At 38.9% G+C, this 25,486-nt stretch overlaps 1 long non-coding RNA gene across 3 annotated transcripts; it reads left to right on the top strand.

The window, feature by feature from the left end:
- Nucleotides 1–4,627: 4,627 nt before the first annotated feature.
- Nucleotides 4,628–9,036, top strand: LOC116131108. 3 transcript variants are annotated; one of them, XR_004128208.1, is made up of 9 exons: nucleotides 4,628–5,060; nucleotides 5,712–5,777; nucleotides 5,932–5,990; nucleotides 6,118–6,212; nucleotides 6,383–6,490; nucleotides 6,589–6,908; nucleotides 7,540–7,603; nucleotides 8,490–8,598; nucleotides 8,700–9,036. It is a non-coding gene; the product is annotated as an uncharacterized LOC116131108 (long non-coding RNA). The 3 variants fall into 3 exon arrangements; XR_004128206.1 differs by lacking the exons at nucleotides 4,628–5,060; nucleotides 5,712–5,777 and having other exon boundaries at nucleotides 5,784–5,990; XR_004128207.1 differs by lacking the exons at nucleotides 4,628–5,060; nucleotides 5,712–5,777; nucleotides 8,700–9,036 and having other exon boundaries at nucleotides 5,784–5,990; nucleotides 8,419–8,493.
- The last annotated feature ends 16,450 nt before the right edge of the window (nucleotides 9,037–25,486 follow it).

The following is a 25,486-nucleotide window of genomic DNA, read 5'->3' as shown; positions in this document are numbered from 1 at the left end:
TTTACTTATGCAATGTTGTTTTGGAGCATGGCTTAGAAAAGATCATGATCGTCAAAAGCACTCAAATCCAATGGCTGAAAACTGGCTGCGTGGTGAACAATATTTAAACACAATTTTTTGCAGAATTAAAGAGATAGCGAGAGTCTTTGACTGAAATATTTCTCTGTAGTTTTGCTGCTTCTTCTTGATAGATCTTTGTAACTAGGAGGGCTGAGTGGTTAGGATATAATCATTTTTTAGGGGAGTTTGTTCTCTTGTTTAGAGGGTCCAGGGTGAGGTTCTCTAAGGGCTTTAGTTACAGGTTGATCTTGAATCAAGGGTATTGTTGTGATCTTATCATTGTGGGTTTGTAATTGATGATTTCTTGAAATAATAGTAGTGCAGCGAGCTTCTCCGTTTTCGGAGCTCAATGTGGATGTAACTTATCCAAAAGGATAAATGAACCACGGTAACTTTTGGTGTTGTGTTTTTTATCTGTGTATGTGTTTTTTTAGTCATATAGGATTGTTCACAACAACCCACATCTTAAAGTCCCTTATCGAGACCATTATTCCTTCCCCATGAGAGAAGAAGGAATGACAGAAGGTGCAGAGGATGTTTCTTCTCTAAACTGGAGCTTTCCGTTCTTTATAGAGGAAGAGGACACAAAACTTGATCCTCCTGCTGAATTTCAAAAGGTTGAAGTAAAACCACAAAATGAAGCAGATGTTGTAACCATTGACATCAAACCATCTTCTCCATCCACAGATTCGACACCTCTTGAGATACTGCAAGAATCAATTTTGGAGGAGAATCTGCCGCAACAATGCGATCATCAGCTACTGATGCAAGATTCTATCAAAAAAAAGTTAGCATGTTTATTAACTCAGGTGACCAATTAAAATTAATACACCATTGTAAATTTATAACTATTTCTTCTCTAAGCTATACTTATAGAACATAAATGGTTTCCTTTAGACTTAATGAACCCACCTTAATAGACCTCCACATTGGTAACAGAGGAAGAGGGAGGAAAAAATGCAACTTGTGATACAATATCTTCGTCAAATGATCCACCAGAGCCTCAAGAAAGTGTAGACTCAAAATTTGATCAACCTGATTTGACTACAATTCATACTGATCCACCTGTAGAGGATAGCAACATGTCTTCAAAAAAAAATTGAGGATATCCTGCGATCAAATTTGACTTGTTCAATTCTAAGTTTGCGGAGGAGACTAACGCTAACGCACAAGCTTTCCAGTCAAATTTGGAATCTGGGGAAATGAATATTGTATAATACATAGACGATTACTGTTTGGAAAACTGATATATTTTATCTGTTCAATAATTCCTACTGATAATACATTATGGTTTTAGGGGATCTCCTTCTCCACATATATCAATTTTTTATAAAGTAAACATATGTTATGATATAGGATTGCTATAGCATCATTACTTTATTTATAATATTTTTAAATAGGATGACAACGTTATTTAAGTGTAAAATTTTTGATAAATTAAAAAATAGTATTATTGATTAATTTTTAAAGAGGTTTTTTTCAATCTCTTTAAGGTTTAATCAATAATAAATTTTTTAAACCGTTTTTCAAGTATTTTCAGGGTTTTTCTGTTGGGTTGCTCATTGTTGAGCATGATAGAAGATTCTCATTGATATATTGTAAGAGAAAACAAGCTTTAATCCAATGCAAACAGTAGCTTTATCCTATTCAATAATCACTGAAAAAAAAAAATTGAATATAGCAAAAAACTTTCAAAGGGTGCAAGTAAAAAATGAGAGCAATCTTATAGCAGCCCAAATTAGCTACCAGCTAGCCAGCTTAGTTAACAAGAATGCATGGGATAAATGCTATATTAGTTTCACTTAACAAAACTCAACTCAAGATTGAGGTAATTTTAAAAAGACTTGGAAAACATATATTTCTAAAAGCCTCTGCTTCACCCTTAAGCAATCCAAAAAGTAACAAAACTTTTGCGGTTCAAGTAAGCACATTGCATCAGAAATCTTCACGAATGAAACTTAATTTTCCGAGAGAGGTGATATAATTAAATCTCTACAATGAAGTTCAAGAGACACAAAGACAATACTCCAATAACCTTGGTCAGCCACCTTTACGGAAAATGTGGGTGTCATTGTGAAGTTTTATAAAAAACTTCATTAAGAATACCAAAAACAAAGAAAAGAAAATGACTTGACTTGGACTCTTTGCCCCTACAACTAATGTGATAACATTAATACTCCTAATGTTAATTATTGAACTACAAAGTGATTAAACTTAAAGAACCAATGAATGTAGGTTCTTTTTACAATCAAATAATTGTTACCATGTCTGGACTTTCAAGTCTACTTCTTCACTTGAGTAGCTGAAAATGGTTTCTCTGGAGCAGGTATGCACTGACAAGACAACCTATCAGTCAAGATGCAGCTGCGATACTAATACATGCACTCCATTGACCCCAATTCAGTTTCTCTGTATCTGCAAAATTTTCAGACTTCCACCATCAATACTTGAAAAATGATGGTTATTGCGATGATTCCCAAAAACAACTTGTTCTTGTGTATCCTCAAAGATACTCTTCTTTTCAAGCTTCCTTAGGTTGAACTCATTGAAGAATTGGCAAAGGAAAAATATGTTGAAGATCAAGGTGTCCTTTACCTTCTCATAACACAAAAGATGATTGGCCTCTGAAGTGTAAGATCAGAAGGATGGCTATCTGATATAAAGCTGACCTAGAATATTTCTCCACATAACATTGGTGATAAGCGGCTCGTTACGACCACAGGTGGTTTGTCCACGAGCGAGCTCGTTGGCCGCTCTGTAGCCAGAGCAACGCGCATAATGTGTCCATGATCAATTCACCCACAACAATTGGTACTGCTGTTAGAGGTACTTACCTGCAGAAACTGCCACTACAAAGTTTACAAGAGCAGCAACGTTTACGTAAGCTGGAACTGAATGAATTTCTGGATATTGGTGTAGACACATCTTCCCCATTTCAAACTGTGGCTATTGAGCCAAAATTATCATCCATGATGACAATATCTGAACTCTCCTTGGCTACTCAGTCCATTGATTCCCATAGATAGTCCTATATCTGCTTCCTTCAGAGCTGGTGCATCATTTGTGCCATCCCAGTGACTGAAACCACGTGACCTTTCTGTTTCAAGCACTGCACCATGAGCATTTATCAAAAGGAGAGGATCTTGCCGTCACACATATTTTGTCAACTTTCTCCAATTTCTGCTGCTGTGTGTAGTTTCTGAACTCTTCCTTCCACAACAAATCCATTTGGCGTAAGTATTCAACATTCGTGGCTAGGCTTTGCAGTGAAAACATTGTCCCCAGTGATCATCTTTATGTTGACACCAGGAATCATGCATTGTCATTTTATGTAAGGATAACACTGTCCGGAGAGCAAAGAGAAATTTCCATTGATGTCTCGTTTAATATGAGGAAGAGAACAACATTAATAAGGTCTTCAATCTTTCTCAATAGTACATAAGAGCTGAAACTAATGAAAGTGTTTCATTGCTAAGGTTTATTTATTGATTAAAATAGGGGTTTTAAAACTAGAAATTCTTTTCATTTTCTTATGTCAATTGATTAAAGCTTGAAAAGCTTATAAATGAATTAACGTTAAGGATCAATCGAGAATTAAGTAGAGGGATCTAGTCTTTATTTTGATCAAATGGTAGTTTTTTTTTTTTAATCATTGGAAGTATATGGTAGCTTTGAATATTCAATTGGATACGATCTGGAGCTTCAGAATGAGGACATTCATTAATGAGGACATTCCCATTAATGAAACCAGTTTCCAAGAAAAAGTAAACTAATGGATAGACATAAGCCACAGATAATCCTCATCTATTATATTTTAGAACTCAAAAGAATCGTTATATTTGGATACATAGGATTTGTAACTGCTATGTTTGAATTTTATTAGTGATAATGTAAAGAGATATTAATTGCTGCATTAATATTTCAAATCTAAAGGGAAAAGCATACATATTTAAGTGACATGTGGGACACTTTTTTCTTTCCCTTTTTTTTTTTTTTTTTAGTTCAAATTGCTTTATCTTGGAGCTAGAATTGCTCTCTCTTGCAACCTTGAATGTGTGATATAATGAGGTACTCCCTCCGTTTCATTTTAATAGACAGTTTTAGGAAAGTATTTTTTTGCCAAAATAAAAGTCGTTTGACTACTCCATCTTCTCTCTCTTCCTCGATGAATTCTCCTATCCTTTGTATTCCAATTTTCTCTGCCCTCATCTCCGCTCTCTCTTTCTTCATCTCTACCCCTTATCTTCTCTCTCTCTTTCTTTTTCGAATGCAGGTGAAGAGCGGGGGAGAATCAAAATTTTCTCACTGCAATTTCAGTGAAAGAGTCAATATGAGGAGAGAGAAATTTGCTTTCTTAAAAATTGTGCAAGATTTTAAAGCGTCACTTAAAAAAAACTGAGGGAGTATTAATTACTGTATTAGTATTCTAAAATTCATATAATCTTGATTATAGTATTATTCTCTGTCTCATCTCTAAGATTAAACTCACCCCATGGATTTAACTGTTCAAATTATAATAATTATATAGGTATACTGTATTAGTATTCCAAAAGTCTAAATATTTATATGTGCATTAATAATAAAGTATCCAGATGCATTAGAATATTAGATTGCTATTAGTAATTATATAGGTGAATTGTATATCTCTCGAATTTCATTCAACATCACTCGGTACCACCGCCACTCATCAACGAACACCGCCTCTCCTCTCTGTATTCACGTAAATTAAAACGCTTCCAGTCTCCAAAACTTCATTTCTTCTTTGTTCGCAAGCATTGGAGGAGCCTTTGCGCCATTTCAAGAAGAACTAGACATACTGAATCAGAGAGCCGTAAGTTTTCTCGATTTCTCTTTGCTTTTTTTTCTCAGCTTCGCCATCTGTGTCTTCGTAGTCCTCAGGTTCGTCATCCTCTGACACGTCATCTTCATCCTACCGTCGTCGTCGCTGCCGAAATCTCGGCCGCGAAAAAGATAGAGACAGGGAGTCGGCATACAAAAAGGTACGCCCTTTTAGAGCCATTCCTCAAATTCTTATTTAATTTTATTAATTTTGTGTATAATTTCATTTCATTTGATTTAACTAATCACCAACTGTTGTTGAATCTATACGTAAGTTCGTTATATCCTTCAATGTTGTTGAATCTATACGTAAGTTCGTTATATCCTTCAACTGATGGACTCTTAGTTTACTCTTACTTTTGTTTAATTTTTGTTTCTATTTTCTTAATTTTGAATTCTTGAGTTTGAGTGGTGCTTGGTTGCTGAGAAACCGCTGGAGGATTGGAAAAAGAACTGGAAGTTTAATTTTTAGGATTGCTTTTAATGAATTATCGCCAGTGTTTGTAGTTTATTTTAGTTGAGACAATTGTAATAAGATTCAATCGAAATGTTTTCTCAGCTATCTCGGAGAGGAAATGTTTTTGCTTTTTGAGTTTGAATCCTCTGATTAGAGCCATGTTTGGGTTAATTCTGTAGTTTTATTAAATTAAGCTGTTTAATGAAGCAATGGTTGGAATCTGTAAGCTGTTTAATGAATATGTTGGCCTAAATTGTATTTATGTTTTAATTGTAAATGCTGCATTTTTTGTTAGCCGTTATGATGATTTTGTTGGTTTTTTTTTTTTTTTTTTTTTTTTTTAATTCTTTGACAGCTTGAAAATGGGAATGGAAAAAAAACAGTAATGATATGGAGGAGGGAACGCTAGAGATTGGCATGGGTATGTTGTAAAGTGTATTTACTAATTATTTCTTATGTTTAATGTTATTTTGTGAATGCTACGGTGGATTTTGGTATTTTTGAATTATTTTTTTTGGGTTTTCTGTTGTGTTCCTCCTCTTTTTCTCTCTTCTCTTTCATGGAGGAAATGCCAGAGCTTTGAGAAGAACCCAGGATGGATCAGAAGAGTGGGGATACGTTGAAGTCAGATCAAGTATGCCAATCTATTTTCACAATAATTATGTGTTTTTCATTCATTTCATGTTTCCTTGCCGATAGAAATTGTTAAATGATTGATTTCTGAAACCAAAACTGAAATGAATATGACTTTTGTTGCGCAGAAGCACACATGTTTTGGTGGCTGTGCAGAAGTCCATATAGAGTTGAAAATCCCTCCAAGCCATGGCTAATCATTCTCTCGCTGCAAGGTGGACCTGTGAGTATTGTTTAGAAGATGAAGTGTGAAATTAGAATTACTCAGTTTGAGATTTGAGAACAGCAGAAAAAGAAAGTTCATTTCTTATTTAGGCAATAAAGTTTTGGATTCTTTTCATTCTATACCAATATCTGAATATTCTTTGTTTCTTATCTAATTCATTTGTACAGGGTGCTTCAGGCGTTGGGATTGGGAATTTTGAGGAGGTTGGACCATTGGACAATTATTTGAAGAGCAGGAATTTGACATGGTTGAGAAAAGTTGATCTCCTGTTTGTGGTGAGTTGGCCATGACTAAAACTCTGTTTAATTTGGAGTAAAGGAGGATTAAATTTTGCAAAAAATTTTTTTTAAAATGTCGTTTTGGTGTGATTCAGGATAATCCCGTGGGAACGTGATACAGTTATGTGGAGGATTCAGATTCAAAATTGTTTGTGAAAACTAATGTTGAGACCGCAACTGATTTAACTGCATTGTTGGAGGAGCTTTTTAATGAAAATGAGAAACTTCAAAAGAGTCCTCTGTACATTGTGGCAGTGTCTTATGGAGGAAAATTTGCAGTCACTCTTTGATTGTCTGCACTAAAAGCTATAGAAGACGGAAAATTAAAGCTTAAACTTGGGAGGTTAACTGTTTTCTAAAATCATAAAAAAGCTTTAATTTGCTTCGCTCCTCCTTCTCCGAAGATCCGCTACAGGTAAATACAAATTCTTAAGAAAAGTATAAGTTACTGATGTTTGTTTGTACTTGATGGTTTTCATAGTTAATGCTAGAATTCTTGAAGTAGAATTTTTTTTCATGCCACGCTACATTGTCAACCGTGTTTATTAAGAATTGCGAGAAGGTAATGTCATCGAGTTCTTAGTAGATTCATGTCTTTGGCTTAACTCTTTATTGACAATTTTACAAAGATTGTCAATAAACTCTCTTTACCACTTCAGCATTAATCTTGGAGGTCATACTAGGTATATGGGGGAACACAGTGCTGTGCTCAAATATGCAGTCTCTTTATCCATATCTTATTGACATCAAGATGAAAAAAATTGTATGAGACTTGAAATATGAAGTGAAATTTAGTTAATTAATGATGTATGATTTGATTTCCCTATACTTAGTGGAATGGATACATTTATTCAAGTTATGACCTATGCAGTGAGAGGTTTGCTGTACTTCTTTTGTGGGTGATTATGGTTATTGTACACCAGCATTTGGGTGCTGATGGACAATGTTCTTTTGTTTTTGGTATCTTTGTAGAATTTACATCTACATGACAGAAAGTCACGATTACTTTATTGGATTATCATAATTTTGTTTTTTTTACTTTGCAGTGAAGTAGGTGATCAGGCAGTACTAAATACTCTTTGGGAGAGATATGAGAGCACCACTGATAATGTATGTCTTCTTCTACAATTATAAGTGCATGCTGCATAGATTTTTAATAAACAAAGGCAACTCTTATTAATAGAATGAGAGGTTTCTCTTTCAAGAAACTGCATTTAATGTGCTTTGTTTTTTGTAGTTTAGTCCAAAAATGGAAAGGTACAAGTTAATCTGCTGGGAAGAAAAATACAGTCTACAGTATATAATTACAATCCTTGGGAGGTCTTATTTTGTTTAATAGGAAGAGGTCAAAATAAAAAGTGGAACAAAATATATAGAGAGTAGATGTAAACAAAATTAACGGTGTTCATCAACTTTAACTATTATCAAATTCTTCAATTTCAGATTTTGCAGGTCTTAAGCTTCATTAAGGCTAGGTTGTAAATTTTTTCTTTTGTTTCTTGATGCTTTATTAATGTGATGAAATGAAGCAATATCCAGTCTGGGCTGACATTTCATTAAGATGAAAATGATGAATTTAAAAATTTTCCTTAGCAAGAAGAGAATAACACTACATGAAAGATGCATTGTTCTTTTGAAATAGAAAACTATCCAACTAGGATAAAGACATTGACATTTTGCTAAGCCAAGAATCTTTTCCCAAACTCTATTTATTTGCTTCTCCTGTACTCCACTCACAAAAGCAGCAATATTTCATCAAAATTCACATGTCTCTTTGATTTGACTCAAATAAGAGAAATAAACCACTAAAATTTGTGTTGCTGCAGCTATTGATCAATTATTTGTAAGTGAAAATTTTGGGATGATTGTTGGTTATTTGGTTCACTAATGCTTTTGGCTGTGACATTTCCTATTTCTTCATGTAGGCTTACAAGCCTTCATTTGGGCCCCACAAGTCCAGGGAGTGCTTGCCACTAATCCTCATCATGTAAAACAGGTTGAATTATGCCCTTACATACCGTGAAGTCATTGCAATTTGATGCAGTGACATGTTTTGGTCGATGCAAAGGTTCTCACTGATAAGACTTACCCTACAGGCTTCTTGGGTATGCATGCTTCGACCTATTAGCTATTGTTTCCTTTTGTCAATTATTATGTACTCCTAATATTGTGAGATGAGTTAAAATATTATACTTCTTCATTGCAGGCAGCTTAAAATCCAATTTAAGTTCGAGATGGATCCACCATTTGGACATGATTTCCATAATTTTTTCCCCTTCATTTAGCTTCTTTTATATTCTTTTTGAAATTTTGTACATGTCGTATCTATTGGCAGATGTTGTATCAATTCCAAAGACAAATGAGAACTTCAGTCTGCTTTATGACATAAGGGCTGTTCTCGCCTTAATTCAGTCAGGGATAATGAGGCAAAGGTTAGTCTTGAAAGTCAGTTTATTTTTATGTAGGACTTTGTTATTTGGAGAATATATTGTATTATTTAATACATTATAACAGAAATGATATTCTACACGAATCAATTATTAGTTTTCTGTTTGTTTTAACATATTGACAAAAATCCCTAAAGGCTAGAAAAGTGATTTGCCCATTTAGCGCAGCACATGTTTGAGGAAAATCCGTGACCCCATTGTATTGAGAATATCCATGAAATAGAATGTGCCAGCTACATGATTGCTGTCTTTATTTACCAATTTTGGGTGTGTTTTTCAATAGTTCGGCAGCGCAAGGGATAATATTGTTAAAATATTGTGGGAAATGAAGATGTGTTTAGGCTATGTTTTGGCACATGTACATCAATATGGTGGTTTGATAATTGATAATGAACCATGTACATCAAATTGTGAACTACTAACAATTAATTTTCGCTGATGAGCTTAAAACACATCAGTATGGATTATACACATCATTATGGTTTGGTAGCACCATTCATAATATGTCGAACAATATGCTATAATTTATGTTCAGCATCACCCAACAAATCATGGTATAAAATTACTGTTCGTAGCCTTTAAAGAGCCAGTTATGGATCATATGAATCAAAATTTTATACAGCCACTTATGGTTCGGCAGTGCAATTATCAAATAAATATTTGAAGATGTGTTTTAAGCTCCAACAATGATGTTGTAGGCTGCCAGTATATTTTACTATAATCAGTTAACTTTTTGGCCATAACACCTCCTATTACTTTTAATTCTATAGTCATCCATCTCCATTGATCGTTGATTGGATCACTATGGTTTACCTCACCATTAATATGATCCATTTCAATAGTTTGGCAGCACAATCTATAGTCATCCATCTCTATTGATCGTTGATTGGATCACTATGGTTTACCTCACCATTAATATGATCCATTTCAATAGTTTGGCAGCACAAGGGATAATTTACCCACTATTAATATAGATTAATGGTTTGGCACAATATATCTATCTATTTATATAATTATATCTATTTTTCTATATATTTATATCTATCAGTGAATGGAAATGTTGAAAATTGAAATAGTTAAATTTCTCATTGATCATGTAGTTGACATCGATAAGCCAAAACCAAGATTTATAGGATGAAGGCGTCATCTTTATTACGTTATAAATAAATCAATAGTCAAAAGAGTTAAGGGCATCACATTACCTTTAGCAGGAAGTAAATTGTAGCTATGAGACGCAATTTTTTTTTCCACAAATTGTATATACTTATGTTAATTTACAGTAAAAAACAATAACAATAAATGGGTAGGAGCAAAAAAATAACAGTCATCTAACAATTAAAATCTATAAAGTATGTAAAACTATACATAATTAAAATCTTTAATTTGATAGACTTATAAAATGTGTGCACTTCTATAATAGATACCGACTAATTGAACATCCAATTATTCAAACAAACTAAAGTCAAAGAGCTTAAACGCTGTGTCCAGAGAGCTTAGAGCCTGAAGCTGATGAAAAATAAAATTGAAACATATTTTCAAGCTGTCAGTTTTTAGGTGGCTTTAATTGTCTTTTCAAATGTACAGCATTTGAGTGCCTCCAATTTAAGCATGAAATTATGAAGAAAAATAGGAACACTATAACAGCCAATTAAAGACAAAAGGCAGCTAGAAGACTTTGATTAGTTCTTCCACTGGCAAAATAAAAAACACCAATGCTTAAGTACCTCACTTTGGTGACCGTATTACATGCAGTACCGACTTATTTTCTTAACCTTAATTCTTAATAATAGCATTAAAATAGATTTAAATCATCCAAAAGTCTGATAGATTAATATTCATTTTATCTATCAAACATATAATACAACATAATTGTTGATGCGGGATTTTGCACCAATGAAACGCACGTGTGAAATGTTGTGGGGGGTCCCGAAATCACATATGAAAGTAATGGATAAGAGATAGTAAATGCAATAGAGACAATTTTTAAAGTGGTTCATATGCTAAGGTAGCAAGTCCTACGTCCACTGATGCTTGTATTGATGATAGAGGTCAGGTCGCTATTAGCTGACTGACTTTATAGTGATATTACAAGGTATCACTTGCTAAGAAAAGAGAGAGTAATCAATCTAGTGAAAAATGTGCGAATCCCCTTAATGAGAGATGAATTCCTAATTTATAGTGAGATGCCTTGAGGCAATGATCACTAAATCTGCAAGTTAGTGGGATTATCCGTGCAAATCCCTCTTTATGTCACATTGCCCATCTTCCAGAGTGATTTGCGCGATTTAGAGCAGGGATTGGACACGTGGGAGCACCACAGCCTCCTGGTTCGCCTGACGCGCGCCCACTAACCTGACAAACCCAGACAGTGGCTATTCCAATGATCTGACTTTTGCGGGCTAAAGGGTCCTGACGTCAGCCCTTATATTTTTAGGCATAACAGAAGCCCCCTAGTTTTTAAGGTTTGAGGATTGAACCTTGAAAACTACAGGTCGTGCTGCGGTTAGATGATTTCTGAAAACTTTAATCTGTTCGAAAGTAGGTCGGAGAGGCATTTGCACAAACGCGACCTCGCATGCTCAAGGACGAGTGACTTGGTTCCGTCTGACGTCATCCGTTTATTCTGATAACAAGAAGGCATTTAATGAAGCCGTCCCTGCGCTGACAGGTGTGCCCCTTGCGTGGCGAATGCCAGCCAATCACATTTAATGCCTTGCATGCTGAAACAGTGCGTTTTACCAGGACATTAAATGCAATATGTGTTGGAACGGTGCACCTTACCAGAGCATTAAATGAAGATTTGAGGCACAATTAATGCTCTGAGAGAGATATGGCCGTCGTTTAAGCTTTTCACCTGGAAAGGTGAAAGTTTGACTTCATCCGGTCGTTTCGCTCACCCTTCCTCGCTGATGAGTGACACGTGGCCAAGATCAACGGTAAGAAACCTTTATCGCTCGAACGTCGTTTCAATTCCGGGAAATCCAAACGCCTATCCAGCGCTATAAAAACCACAAATCGTCTCAGGCAATGTTACCAAAGCCTTTTTCACAGAGAACAAAAGATTTTCGCAGGCCAAGAACCTTTGTCTTCCGGACTTGCATTTTTCCGGCATCTGAAGCAGACACCGTCATCGTACTCCGAGAGGTAAGAGTTTTTCTTGCCATCACCTCATTTTTTCCATGAGTTAATGGCATAGGTCTTCCAGTCACCCATCGGAGACTAGCCGTCTGCGTCGGGTTTGAGCCTCCATTTGCTAGGGTATTTATTTAGTATTTAGGGGAGTTTATTTCCCCCCACGTCATTGTACAATATAACGTACGGAGACCAAATAATCCCTCTGCTTGTTGCTTTTGTAGACTGGCAAGATGGACCCCTCAAATACCAGACCTGAGCAGGGAACCAGCTCGTCCCCGCATGGTGCTCCTAGCATTCTTCTTGAGGTTTTCTCGGTACTCACCGAGGAAGAACTTGAGAGGGTAATAAGCCAATTCGGCATCGAAGTGGACGTATTCCACGACCTGACGCACTCGTCGCGATACCCAGCAAAAGGCTTGGCCGCGATCTCCGAGGAGATTATTAAGAGTGGAGGACTTATCCCCCTGCACCCTTTCATCAGGTCGTTTTTGGACCACTTTGGGGTTGCACCAATGCAGCTGACCCCGAACGTGTACGTCATTGCTATTGCAATGTACATCGCATGCCGGGAAAACAGACTGGGCAAACTGACAGCCTTGGAGCTCGACTGCTCGTATTATCTGAAGAATAGAAAGGACAAGGATTCGTATTACTTGTCCAGGTGACCTACCATTGCTGACAGGATACACAGTTATCTCAGCAACGCGAGGGCCTACGAAATGAAGTTTTTCTTCTTTCGTTACGATGGCCATTGCCACTTCCAGGATCCGAGTAGGCTTCTTTCTCTTTGTTTGTATTTCTGTTTTGTTCCTGGCGAACTCATTGCGTTCGAAGCGTGGTCGCTCTAATGACCTGATTTTTCTTTCTTGACAGTTAACAAGACAACTGAAATAGGGATGCTCCACGACAGAAGAAGAATCTTGTAGTTTGGCTCCCTTCCTGAGGACAAGCACAACGCGAGGACACTTGTGACAACCGCGAATTTGCAGAAGTATGGTTTCTTTAACGCCAACGCATTGTTAGAGCCTCTACCATGTAAGTTTCCTTAACCGATCCTTTTCTTGGTCGTGGAACAGAATGTCTTCATTAACCTCGCCTTGCATGCAGCAACAATCATGCCACCGAAGGAACCAGAGCAACCTCGTCGAAGGCCCATCAACTTTCCTCGGACGAAGAAAGCTAAGGCAGCCGAAGCTACACGAACAGCCCCCCAGGCTGAGGGCGCGACCCCGAGCCAACCGACGCGACCTTCTGAAATGTCCCAGCCATCGTCGGCAAAGGACGCACTAACGCAAACCACGAAGGTCGCCCAGCCGTCGCCTGCTCGACCAAGGATGAAAACCATGGCTCAGCGGAAAAAGAGGAAGCAGATTCAGGCTAAGGAATCGGAGACTGAATCTAAAGGCGAGCAGCCAAAGAGGTCGCGACCGAACACAAGCAAGTCGGGCAAGGCGCCTATGGACGACACACAGCTGCTGAGGCCGCGACGAAGGGTCCCACAGTGTTGGACTCGCTGGGGAACTTGCCGGAGTACCTGCAGCCAGTGGTGTATGCCCTGCTGGAATACAAACTTTCGGAATCTTTCAAGCAGTTCGCAAGTTCCAACGACGTGGACTTAATGTCCACATCGATCCAGCATATAAGCAAGGTGAGCGAACTGTCCCCGGCGAGGACTTAACTTCTTTTGATTACCTAACTCTTTCTTCTTTTGTTCGTAGGCTCTTCTTTCCATGAGAATGTCCATGGAAAAGGTATAACTGGGAGCTGCAAAGGGAGGTGCTACCTTGAAGAAAGAGAACGCAGTGCTTAAGCGAAACTTGGAAGCTGCCGAAGCAGAGAGAAACCTGTCTCTCGAATCGGTGAATAGTTATTTGAACGAAAGAAACGCGGCTCTTTGCACTGTGGATTTCCAGAAAGCGTAGCTTGAGAAGCAGGGAGAGGAGATAAAGGAGCTGCAGAGGACCATATTTAGATTCTCCAAACTGGCCGAGGAGAAGGACCAGGAGCTAAAAGCGACCTCCTTGCAGGTCGTGCGAGTAGAAAATGAGAGAGAGGCCTCTGAAAAGCTAAGGCAGGCTCTTGAAGTTGAACTTCAGGAGAGTCAAGGGAAAGTTGCTTCCTTGACAAAAGAGGTCGAGGAGAAGGTTGTCAAATGGGCAATCAACTCTATTTATGTCCTGCGACCAAAGAATCCTCTTCTAGACATGTCCGACCTCCCGGCAGACTGGCAGGAAACACTTATGTCCATGGCACGGGAGGATGATGAAGCGGCGGCCTTCCAACCAGAAGGTTCGAGACATGCAGCGGACAAACCCTTAGCTGACCAACCCTAGGACGAGGAGGTCGGCCTCTAGGGGCTGGATTAGGTCTTGTAATCATGTCTTCTTTCCTGCTGTACTCCATAGTAATGAAATACATTTTTGCCTTTACAATTTTCTGTTCGCTTTATCATAAATGAGTTCTTTCCGATCGTTTACATTCATTGGGTCAAAGATAACATAACTTATTCGCACGAAATGGATTATACATAGAGATCGTTTACAGACGCTTAAGATAAAAACTTTACAAAGAAATGACTTACAAAAATCAAAAATTAATTTACAAGGAAAGCTGAGTTCGGAATTACTGATATTATGGTCGAAGATGTTCAGCATTCTAGGCCCGAGGTACCTTGGAACCGTTTAGCCTCTTGAGATGATAAGTCCCCGGTCTGATTACTTATCAATGCGGTACGGACCGTCCCAGTTCGACCCAAATACTCCCGCACTTGGTTCTCTGGTTCCAAGGAGAACCTCCTTTAACACCAGGTCGCCGACCTGGAAGTCTCTTCGCTTGACCTTTGAATCGAAGAACTTCTTCGTGCATTGCTGATAGGCTGCTATCCTTAGCGAAGCCTTGCTGCGATGTTCTTCAATAAGGTCAAGGCTTGCCCTTATGAGTGCTTCGTTATCGGTCTCCTTGTACAAGTCTCTCCGAAGTGAACCAGTTCCTACCTCGATGGGAATCATTGCTTCGCACCCGTATGTTAGCGAAAATGGTGTCTCCGAGGTGAAGGTCCTTGGAGTTGTTCGGTATGCCCATAAGACTTCGGGGAGGTCGTCGGCTTAATTCCCCTTAGCTGCGCCAAGCTTTGCCTTCAGAGTGTGCTTGATGGTTTTGTTGACAGCTTCAACTTGGCCATTTGCTTGCGGTCTTGCCATAGAGGCGAATTTCTTATGGATGCCCAGCTCGTCACAAAACTGTTTGAATTCCTCATTGTCGAACTGTTTTCCATTATCTAAAATGAGGGTATGAGGAATTCCAAAACGGCATACAATATTCCTGAAAATGAAGTCCTTCAGCTTTCTGGTCGTGATCGCGGCTAGCGGTTTGGCTTCTATACATTTGGTGAAGTAATCTACCGCAAACACGGCATATTTGACTCCCCATTTTCCAACTGGCAAGGGGCCAATGAGATCAATCCCCCACATGGAAAAATGCTAGTGGCTAGTCATAGTTATCAGTTCGTGGGAGGGAGCTCGCGGTATGCTTGCAAACCGCTGACACTTATCACATCTCTTGACAAAGTCGTAAGCGTCGTCTTGAATTCGGGGCCAATAGTACCCTTGACGAACAACCTTGTTTGCAAGAGATCGTGTGGCGGTGTGATTACCGTAGTTCCCTTCATGAATTTCTATCATAATGTAGTCCGCTTCTTCGCTAGTTACATATTGAAGAAGAGGGGCACTAAATCCTCTCCTATACAGCTGGTCCCCGATGAGGGTATAGCAAGCGGATCTTGTTCACAGGACCCTTGCCTCGACCTTGTCGTCCGGCAAGATCCCATTCTTGAGGTACAGAAAAATAGGAGTCATCCAGGAATCAGAATGGGTCGCATTCACGGCCTGTTCGATCGGGCTGATACTTGGGGTTTTGACGAGCCAAACAAGAATGCTATCTGGTGCCTCTGAGTCCAACAACGAGGCTATCCTTGCCAGGGTGTCCGCCACAGAGTTGTTGTCTCTGGGAATCTGAGTGATTTCAAAATGTTTGAACGGCTCTAGTACGGCCTTGTCTTCTTTCAGATAACGAACCATGTTCTCTTCCTTGGCTTGATATTCCCCCAAAATTTGGTTGATGACCAGCATGGAATCGCTGTATACACTGATCGCGGTTGTGCCCATTTCTTTGTCCAACTGCAACCCGGCGAGCAGAGCTTCGTACTCACCCTCGTTGTTGGTCACTTTAAATCCAAACCGAAGAATGTCATGAATGCGGGCCCCGTCGGGGCTCAAAAGAAGGAGACCGGTACCAGCCCTTTTTCTGTTCGATGACCCGTCGACATAGAGGCTCCAGGTCGACAGGTTCTGAACATCTTCCTGAATGGCTTCGCCAGGCTGTTGCTCGCTCGGAAGATAGGAAAATTCTGAGATGAAGTCAACAACTGCCTGCCTTTTTATAATCGATCTCGGCTTATACTTAAGATCGAATTGACTTAATTCCATGGCCCATTTAAGTAATTTACCCAATGCTTCTGGCTTTTGAAGGACTTGTCTGAGTGGGTAATTAATCATCACATGGATAGTATGGGTGTGGAAGTAAGGTTGCAGCTTTCTGGAGGCGATCAGCAGGGCATAGGCTAATTGCTCCATTTTTGGATACCGCATTTCGGCATCCGTCAGGCGCTTGCTCGCATAGTACACTGGGCACTACGCCTTTTCCTCTTCCTGAATCAAAGCTGCACTGGCCACAAACTGAGAAATGGACAGGTAAAAAAGTAGGATTTCTTGTGGAAAAGGTTTGGACAGGAGAGATGGTTTCCCGAGGTGTTCTTTTATGCTTTGGAACGCCTGTTCGCACCCGGGTGTCCACTCGAACTTCTTGTTGGCCTTTAGGACATTGAAGAATGGCAAGCAACGATCTGTTAATCTTGATATGAAGCGACTAAGTGCCGCTATTTGCCCGTTAAGACACATGACCTGCTTTTTGCTGGTCGGGCTCTCCATGTCGAGCAGAGCTTGAATCTTCTCGGGGTTCATTTATATCCCCCACTGGTTAACCATGTACCCGAGAAACTTTCCTGATGATACTCCGAATGAACACTTGAGAGGATTCAGTTTCATCCCATACAGCCGGAGGATGTCAAACATCTCAGCGAGATGCGTAATATGCTCGGAGGCGGCCTAGGATTTGACTAGCATGTTGTTCACGTAGACCTCCATTGTTCTTCCGATCTGGTCGAAGAACATTCGGTTAACCAATCGCTGGTAGGTGGCGCCAGCGTTCTTGAGGCCGAAAGGCATAACTTTGTAACAATACAGCCCCCGGTCTGTAATAAAGGATGTATGCTCCTCGTCCGGCCCATACATCAGAATTTGATTGTATCCCAAGTATGCATCCATAAAACTAAGCAGCTCGTGCCCCGAGGTGGCATCCACGAGCTGGTTAATTCTTGGCAGGGGGAAGCTGTCTTTAGGGCAAGCCTTATTGAGGTCACTGAAGTCGACGCAGGTTCACCACTTGCCATTTGGCTTCTTTACCAGAACCAGGTTGGCGACCCAAGTCGGGTAGAGTGCCTCTCGGATGGACCCATTTTGGAGAAGGTTGTCCACTTCTAATTTCAAGGCGGCATACCGCTCCAAATCCATCGCTCTTATTTTCTGACGAACTGGCTTGGCTTCGTTGTTAATGTTTAATGCATGGCAAATGATATCCGGGCTGATCCCGACCATGTTTGCATGCAACCAGGCAAACACATCGATGTTTTCAATTAAGAAGTTTATCAGCTCGGATGCGACCTGGGGTTGAGGCAGCTTCCAATTCTTACACTCGGCTCGGCTCTTTTGGATTAACCGAAACCTCGGACATATCCTCAATCGGGCCGCTGGGAGGGATTTTCTGGATTCGAGGATCCATATTATCCTCTGCTGGGCTAGGCTGTGGCTCGATCCGGTTGATCATCATAGCTTGGCGGGGCACACATCGCGAAATGCCCTTTCCTTTACACGCCATCTGCACTGCTTTTATGTAGCAGTCGCGAGATGCGCTTTGCGATCCGCTCACTTTCCCTATCCCCGTTGGAGTTGGGAACTTCATCTTGAGATTGTATATGGAAGTAACTGCCTTGAAGCTTCTCAACAGAGGTCGCCCCAAGATTCTATTGAAGGCCGATAGGCAATCCACGACCAAGAATTCAGTAACCCTAGTCACCTCGTCGTAGTCACCGAGCGTGATTGGGAGCTGGATTGTTCCTTTGGGGATCAGGTGATCCCCTGTAAAGCCGTAAAGAGGGATCGAGGCGGGTTTCAGGTCGGCCTCATCCAAGTTCATTCTTTAGAAAGCAGTCTGGAACAGGATATTCACAGCGCTTTCGTTGTCCACGAGCATTCTGCAAATATTATGACACCCTATTAGGGGCGTGATCACAAGGGCATAGTCGTGAGGATGATGCAAACGAGCTGCCTCCTTCTCGTAGAAGGTAATCGGCTCCTCCTTTCGAGCTTTTTGTGGTCGCTGCGATGTGCTCATCACCCTGATCGGGTCGTGATGGGCTTCGCAAGCATACCTTTCCTGCGCGCTTCACGTATTTCCCGCGAGGTGCAGTCCTCCAAAGATTATGTTAACGCTGCTATACCCACTGCGATCACGACGCTTTCCTCCTTGTTCCTCTTGGTTCTTCTCTTTTGCAGGAGCGGAGTCATCAATATACTCCTTGAAGTGCCCTTTCTTGATAAGCTCTTCGATTACTTGCTTTAGAGCTCGACATTCATCTGTATGATGCCCGTTGTCCCGATGGAAGCGACAGTATTTTTTATTATTCCTGGCTGTCGTGGGAGTTTTCATGGGTTCTGGCTCACCGAGCAGACTGGCCTCCTCGGATTTATCAAGAATGGCTGATACAGACACATTTAGTGGAGTATAATGAACTATGTCGCGGTCGCGACAAGGAACAAGAGCATAGGATTTCTTGTGCTCGTAGCGGGGTTTCTTCCCTTTTCACTGATCGTCAGTGTCCCCTCTGCGATCAGCCTTTCTACTTTCCCCCCGACCAGACATACTGCTTGATGCGCCAGGGTCACGACGGTGTAGTGCCACCAACGAATTTTCTATTCAGAGGTATTTCTCCGCAAGATTGTAGAATCCTGTGAAGGAGACATTGTCCTCAGCTAGTAATTCCTTCCACAGGTCGATTTGCGGGCGAATCCCGACTATAATGAGAGTCCGAACAGCCTCTTCAGGAGTATGAGCCACCTTATTAAGTTCCCTGTGGAAACGGTCAATGTATGACTGGAGGAATTCATCCATTTCTTGCCTTATGTTGCTAAGGTAGCTCAAAGGCATTGAAAACTTCCGATTTGCTTGAAAATGCCTTAGGAACGTCGTGCTCATCTGAGGCCACGAACTGACCGACCCTGCTGAGGGCGACTGAACCATCGTTTGGCATGGGAGGTCAATGTTACTACCAGACAGCGGCATTTTGCCAAGTTTGAGACTTGGTGAAGCTCCATCAGGTCGTTAAATTCATACAGATGATCCTGCGGATTAGAGTTTCTATCAAACGCTCGCATGTCGGGCATCCTGAATCCTAGCGGGAGTGGAACGGCTAACACCTCAGGAGAGAAGGGGGACGCAGATGCGACCTGTCCCTGCTCATTTTGCTGGCCCTTAGCCTGTCTAAAGCTCGCTGCAGCTCTTCAATTTACGGCAACGGAGCCGCTTGGGGGTTACTTTCATTCATGCGAGTTTGATTCTCGCGATTGCAATTGAGGAATGTCCGGAGGTCGGGCTCTTCTTCGCCTCGGTTGACGGTTCCAGCCACTCTCGACACACGTTGACTAGAGGTGTACGATGGCGATGAGAGATGCGGGGTATTCTCACGACCTTCGCGGTGGTAAGAACCACCCTGCGAAGTGTGGGACCCTCTCGCATGATGGCGACCAGGATTGGCTTGCTGACGGTGATAAGAATCATCCCGTCCAGCACTTTCGTGGGTACGTACCTGCGACGTGGCGTGGGACAGCTCAGGCTGCATCTTTTCACCGAGTCTCAGCGAGACTGGTATTCTACTTGGGACGGGGTCGGTGTTTGCTGGCCCTTTGGAGCCCGTGGGCTTGCTTTTTGCCACCTGCTTATCCTTTCGCCTTCGCGCTGCAGTGCTCGCGCACGGGCTATTTCCCTTTGCCGCTCTTTCGCGCGACCTACAGGCATTTTTGGCGGTTGTACCAACGCAACTGACTTAGATGGCGCGCCTTGGTCCAAACGGTCCAACCTTTGGTTGACCGTCTGGAAAATATTGTCAAACCTCTCCAGGTAGCTTCTTATAGCAGGGTCAAGTTGTGTGCTTGACGGGATATCTCCCATAGCATTCTGCGGGGCTGAAGGTTTTTTGGAAGAGATATTCCCCTGAACTTGGGGGGAACCCTGAGTGCCCTGGTTGGTTTGTTCATGTTCTGGTTGGCAGGCCATTTGTTGCTGTAGGACCGGTAGGTTAGAGACTCTCCTGATGAAGGATGAACACTAAATCAGGCCCTCCTTCTAGCGCCAAACTGTTGATGCGGGATTTTGCACCAATGAAACGCACGTGTGAAATGTTGTGGGGGGCCCCGAAATCACACGTGAAAGTAATGGATAAGAGATAGTAAATGCAATGGAGACAATTTTTGAAGTGGTTCGGATGCTAAGGTAGCAAGTCCTATGTCCACTGATGCTTGTATTGATGATAGGGGTCAGGTCGCTATTAGCTGACTGACTTTATAATGATATTACAAGGTATCAATTGCTAAGAAAAGAGAGAGTAATCAATCTAGTGAAAAATGTACGAATCCTCTTAATGAGAGATGAATTCCTAATTTATAGTGAGATGCCTTGAGGCAATGATCACTAAATCTGCAAGTTGGTGGGATTATCCATGCAAATCCCTATTTATGTCACATTGCCCATCTTCCAGAGTGATTTGCATGATTTAGAGCAGGGATTGGACACGTGGGAGCACCACAGCCTCCTGGTTCGCCTGACACGCGCCCACTAACTTGACAAACCCAGACGGTGACTGTTCCAATGATCTGACTTTTGCGGGCTAAAGGGTTCTGACGTCAGCCCTTATATTTTTAGGCATAACAATAATTATTGTTTTAAACATCGCAATTGTTGGGAAAAAAAATGTTTAAAAACTGATTCTACCATGCATACACATGGTAGATTGCACCTTTCCCTTTGTGGGTGATTTCTCCATTTTGACACATTAGTTTTGAATTAATTGCTCCATCTTCACATGTTAGATAAGTATTAATAATAATTATATAGGTGCATTATATTGGTATTCCAAAAGTTTAACCATTTTGACATGTTGGATATGTATTAATAACTATTATATAAGTGCATTCAAAAGTTTAAACAAAAACATAAAAAGATTGGAGTTTAATGATATCTACCTATAATTGATATTGATAATTATATACGTACAATTATTAATTTTATCTTAACACAACTTTGTATATATATATACAATTTCTATTTACTTTAAAATTTGTATTGTTTAACAATTATTATGTCTGAATCTAATTAGTTTCTTTTGTTAGAATAAATTTGTTTTACAATCTATTTCAAAAATATTGAATAAACATACCTGTGCAACGCACAAGCCCAAACTCATTTTGGGCCTCTAGAATTGTTCCATTTTGACACATAGGATTTGTGGTTGCCATGTGGTTAAATTTTATTGGTGATGATGTGGATATATATTAATTGCTGCATTGGTATTCCAAATCCAAAGATAAAAGCATACCCGTTTGAGTGACACATAGGACAATTTTTTTTTTTTTTTATCTCTAAAATTGCTCCCTCTTGCTACGTTAGGTGTGTGGTTTAATAAGATATTAATGTATTGCATTGATATTCCAAATGTTCATATCAACCCAAACTTTTCTTGATTAGGTTTAATGAGATATTAATGCACTGCATTGGTATTCCAAAGGTCCATATCATCTTGATTACATTACGTAGCACATTACCCAAACATTTCTTGAATAGGTTTAATGAGATATTAATGCACTGCATTGGTATTTCAAATGTTCATATCATCTAAGATTGCTATTAATAATTATATAGGTGCATTGTATTGACATTGCAAACATTTCTTCGTATTTAATTGTGTTGGCATTCGAAAGGTCTAAATAAGAGGTTATAAAAGGAGTGTATGTTCAGTTGTGTATTATCGCAATATGCTAGTTGGTGTCAAATATGTTTGGTCTTTTGTTAATTTTATAGGTCATGTTAGTTTGTGTCAATAATACCTCTGTTCTTCATGATTTTGTTAATCGATGAATTTTTATTTATTGTTGTTTTTATTGTTGTTTACAGGTCAAAGATTCATAAATTGGCATGGAATAAAGGCAGGATGTCCGATTGACATTGTCAAATGAGTTGTTATTTTGATTCGTTCTTCTAAACTGTAAGTATATCTTCTAACTAATTTAATACGACACTGTAAGTGAATCTCCTAACTATTTTAATGGTTATTATTTGATTGAATGATTGTTTTTGTCCTATCAATCTATTTGAATGATTAATTGTGTTAGTCCTACCGAACGGTAAGTATATTCCTTAACAATTATAATATGAAGATTAATTAACTTTTGTTGATTTCGTTTTCAGGTAATAGTTGTTATACGAATGAATAATTGTTCCTTAACAGTCTTAACATGAGATCAATTAAATTTTGTTATGTTTGTTTTCAAGGAAATGTTCATGTACTTTACTAAGATCAAACCGAGAATGATCCTATTGTTAGCCGAACTATGAGTATGTGTCATATCTATATTAGTAGAAACAGTTCATTTCTGTTGAATATATTTTCTGTAAAAACATTCGTGTATTTTAATTTGTTATGTAAATGATTAATTGTTTATGTCCTACTGATGTGCGAGTATATATGTTAAATGAATTAATTTTGGCTAATTTTATTTCCAATTAATAGGTGTTATTTAAAATATTTCTTATCAGTCCTAATATGATAATCCCTTAAATTTGGGTTAAGTAAACCATTCATTTTATCATCACACGCATTTCGGTTTCCCCTGAACAATTAGTAGAAAATTGACCATAACTTGCTCAATAAAAATCCAATTGATGAGAGGATTGAATTTTTAGAAACCATACAGACGACACTTTAATTTGATATACAGGAAAATCTCTCTATAGTGATATTCTATATAGGAATAAACTCTACATAGCCATAAAAAAATTCTAGTCCCAATTTGGGATAGTTATAAATAAGAATAAACTCTACATTGTAATAAGTTATAATTTTTCTAATTCCCGTATTAAGGAAAGTTGCCTTTACATAGTAATAATTATCTGTATATTACAAAAAAATATATGTTATGTAAAATTAAAGTTTAAAATTAAATAAAATATTTATTTAAAATTGTTTGGGACAATGATTTATGTTTTAGAGTTATTATCACATCTTTTACCTTACGAGTACATAATGTTTTCCCCTAGTTTAGGTTTCGTTTCTCAGGTGAATTCAATCCAAGAGGAACTGTGCTAGCAGGTAAAGCCCTCGCTCAGCCGACTTCACACTCGACATCGACACAATCCCAATTATCGATTGGTGAAAACAAGAAGGGTTGGGCTGCTTGCTCCATCAAACTATCTCTCCTCAGGCTGGATAGCTACATACACGTTTGCGGGCACTCGCTCCACTAAGAAGACATTCTCATGACGTTTAGCACGGCGTAAATGCCCCTCAATGGGAGGGGTGTGGGCCATGTGAAACTCACGCTTTCCATTACACTTACACAGATTTGACCCAAGAAGAACGAAAGTACTCGACCCAGAGGAAGTGACCCTTGAACCTGGATACCTTCTTATTGAAGCCAAAATATTTTTAGTTTCTCAAGCATGTTTAGTGCTTCATGGCACAAAACTTTTTGTATTTCCGTACTATTATCCTTAGAATTATTTCCTTTCTCTTATTGTCTAATTGCAACAATGATTTCTCCTTTGGTTAAAGTATATACAATTTGTTGCTCATTTGGATAATCAAATAGGACATTAATATCCATTCGATTAGTGTAGTGAATTTGTTGAATCTGATTACTCAATTCTATAGTGACTCTTTTATTCTCCTCATCCACTTCATTTGTAACTTATAATTCATTGACATTAGTGGTCCTAATTTTGCAGCGCTTAAAACCTTTGACAATTGTCTGTGGCTTCACATCAATTGACCATGCATCAACTGTATTTACAGTTCCATCAATGACACTTATTTTTGTTGGTTCTAAGGAACGATCTTTTATCTGTTTCAAAAGTAGGTAATTGAAACGTTGTATTAAAATCCTAATATTGTACTACTAAAACATGAATTATAAAATAAGAAATCAAAACTATAATTTGTGTAACTACACCTCTATTAAGTTATAACTTCTTTATAGTAATAAAATTAGTTAGTCCCAACATTATGACTATAGAGAGGTTTTACTGTATTATATGCATAATTTGGATAATTGTAGCCCCACTGCCAAACCATTCCTTTTATCATCACACACATTTCAGTTTCCCCTGTATCTCGAATTTCACTAAACAGTTAGTAGTAAATTAACCATAACTGGCTCAATAAAAATCAAATTGATCAGCGGTTTAAATCTTCGAAAACTAGACAAACAAAGATTAAATTTGATATATTGTACGCTTAATTTGGATAACTGTAGCCCCCCTACTGAACCATTCCTTTTATCTTCACATACATTTCAGTTTCCACTAAACAGTCCGTTGTAAATTGACCATAACTTGCTCAATAAAATTCCAATTGATAAGAGGTTTGAATCTTTAGAAACTAAACAAACAGAGCTTTAATTTGATATATTATACGCTTAATTTGGATAACTATAGCCCCACTGCCAAACCATTCCTTTTATCATCACATATTTCAGTTTCCACTAAATAATCAGTAGTAAATTGACCATAACTTGCTCAATAAAACTCCAATTGATGAGAGGTTTGAATCTTTAGAAACTAGAAAGATAGAGTTTTAATTTGATTTATTATACACTTAATTTGGATAAATGTAGCCCCACTTCTAGACCATTCTTTTTGTCATTACACACATTTTGGTTTCCCTTGTTTCTCGATTTCCACTGAATAGTCAATAGTAAATTAGTCATAACTTACTCAATAAAAATCCAATTGATGAACGATTTGAATCTTTGGAAACTAGAAAGATAGAGTTTTAATTTGATATATTATACGATAAATTTGGATAACTATATATTTGCTGTTGAACCATTCATTTTATCATCACACACATAAAATCAATTCAATTTTAGTGATGATAAAGGAAAACAAATATTGATACGTAGTTTTAATTGTATTTGTTCTATCTCTTTTTGTTGATATTTTTTTATGTTACATACATATATCGAAAACA

This window comes from Pistacia vera, unplaced genomic scaffold (assembly GCF_008641045.1).
Source record: "Pistacia vera cultivar Batoury unplaced genomic scaffold, PisVer_v2 Contig23, whole genome shotgun sequence".
Classification (NCBI taxonomy): domain Eukaryota; kingdom Viridiplantae; phylum Streptophyta; class Magnoliopsida; order Sapindales; family Anacardiaceae; genus Pistacia; species Pistacia vera.
The sequence above is the reverse complement of the archived record's forward strand: the minus strand, read 5'-3'. Positions and strand labels throughout refer to the sequence as shown.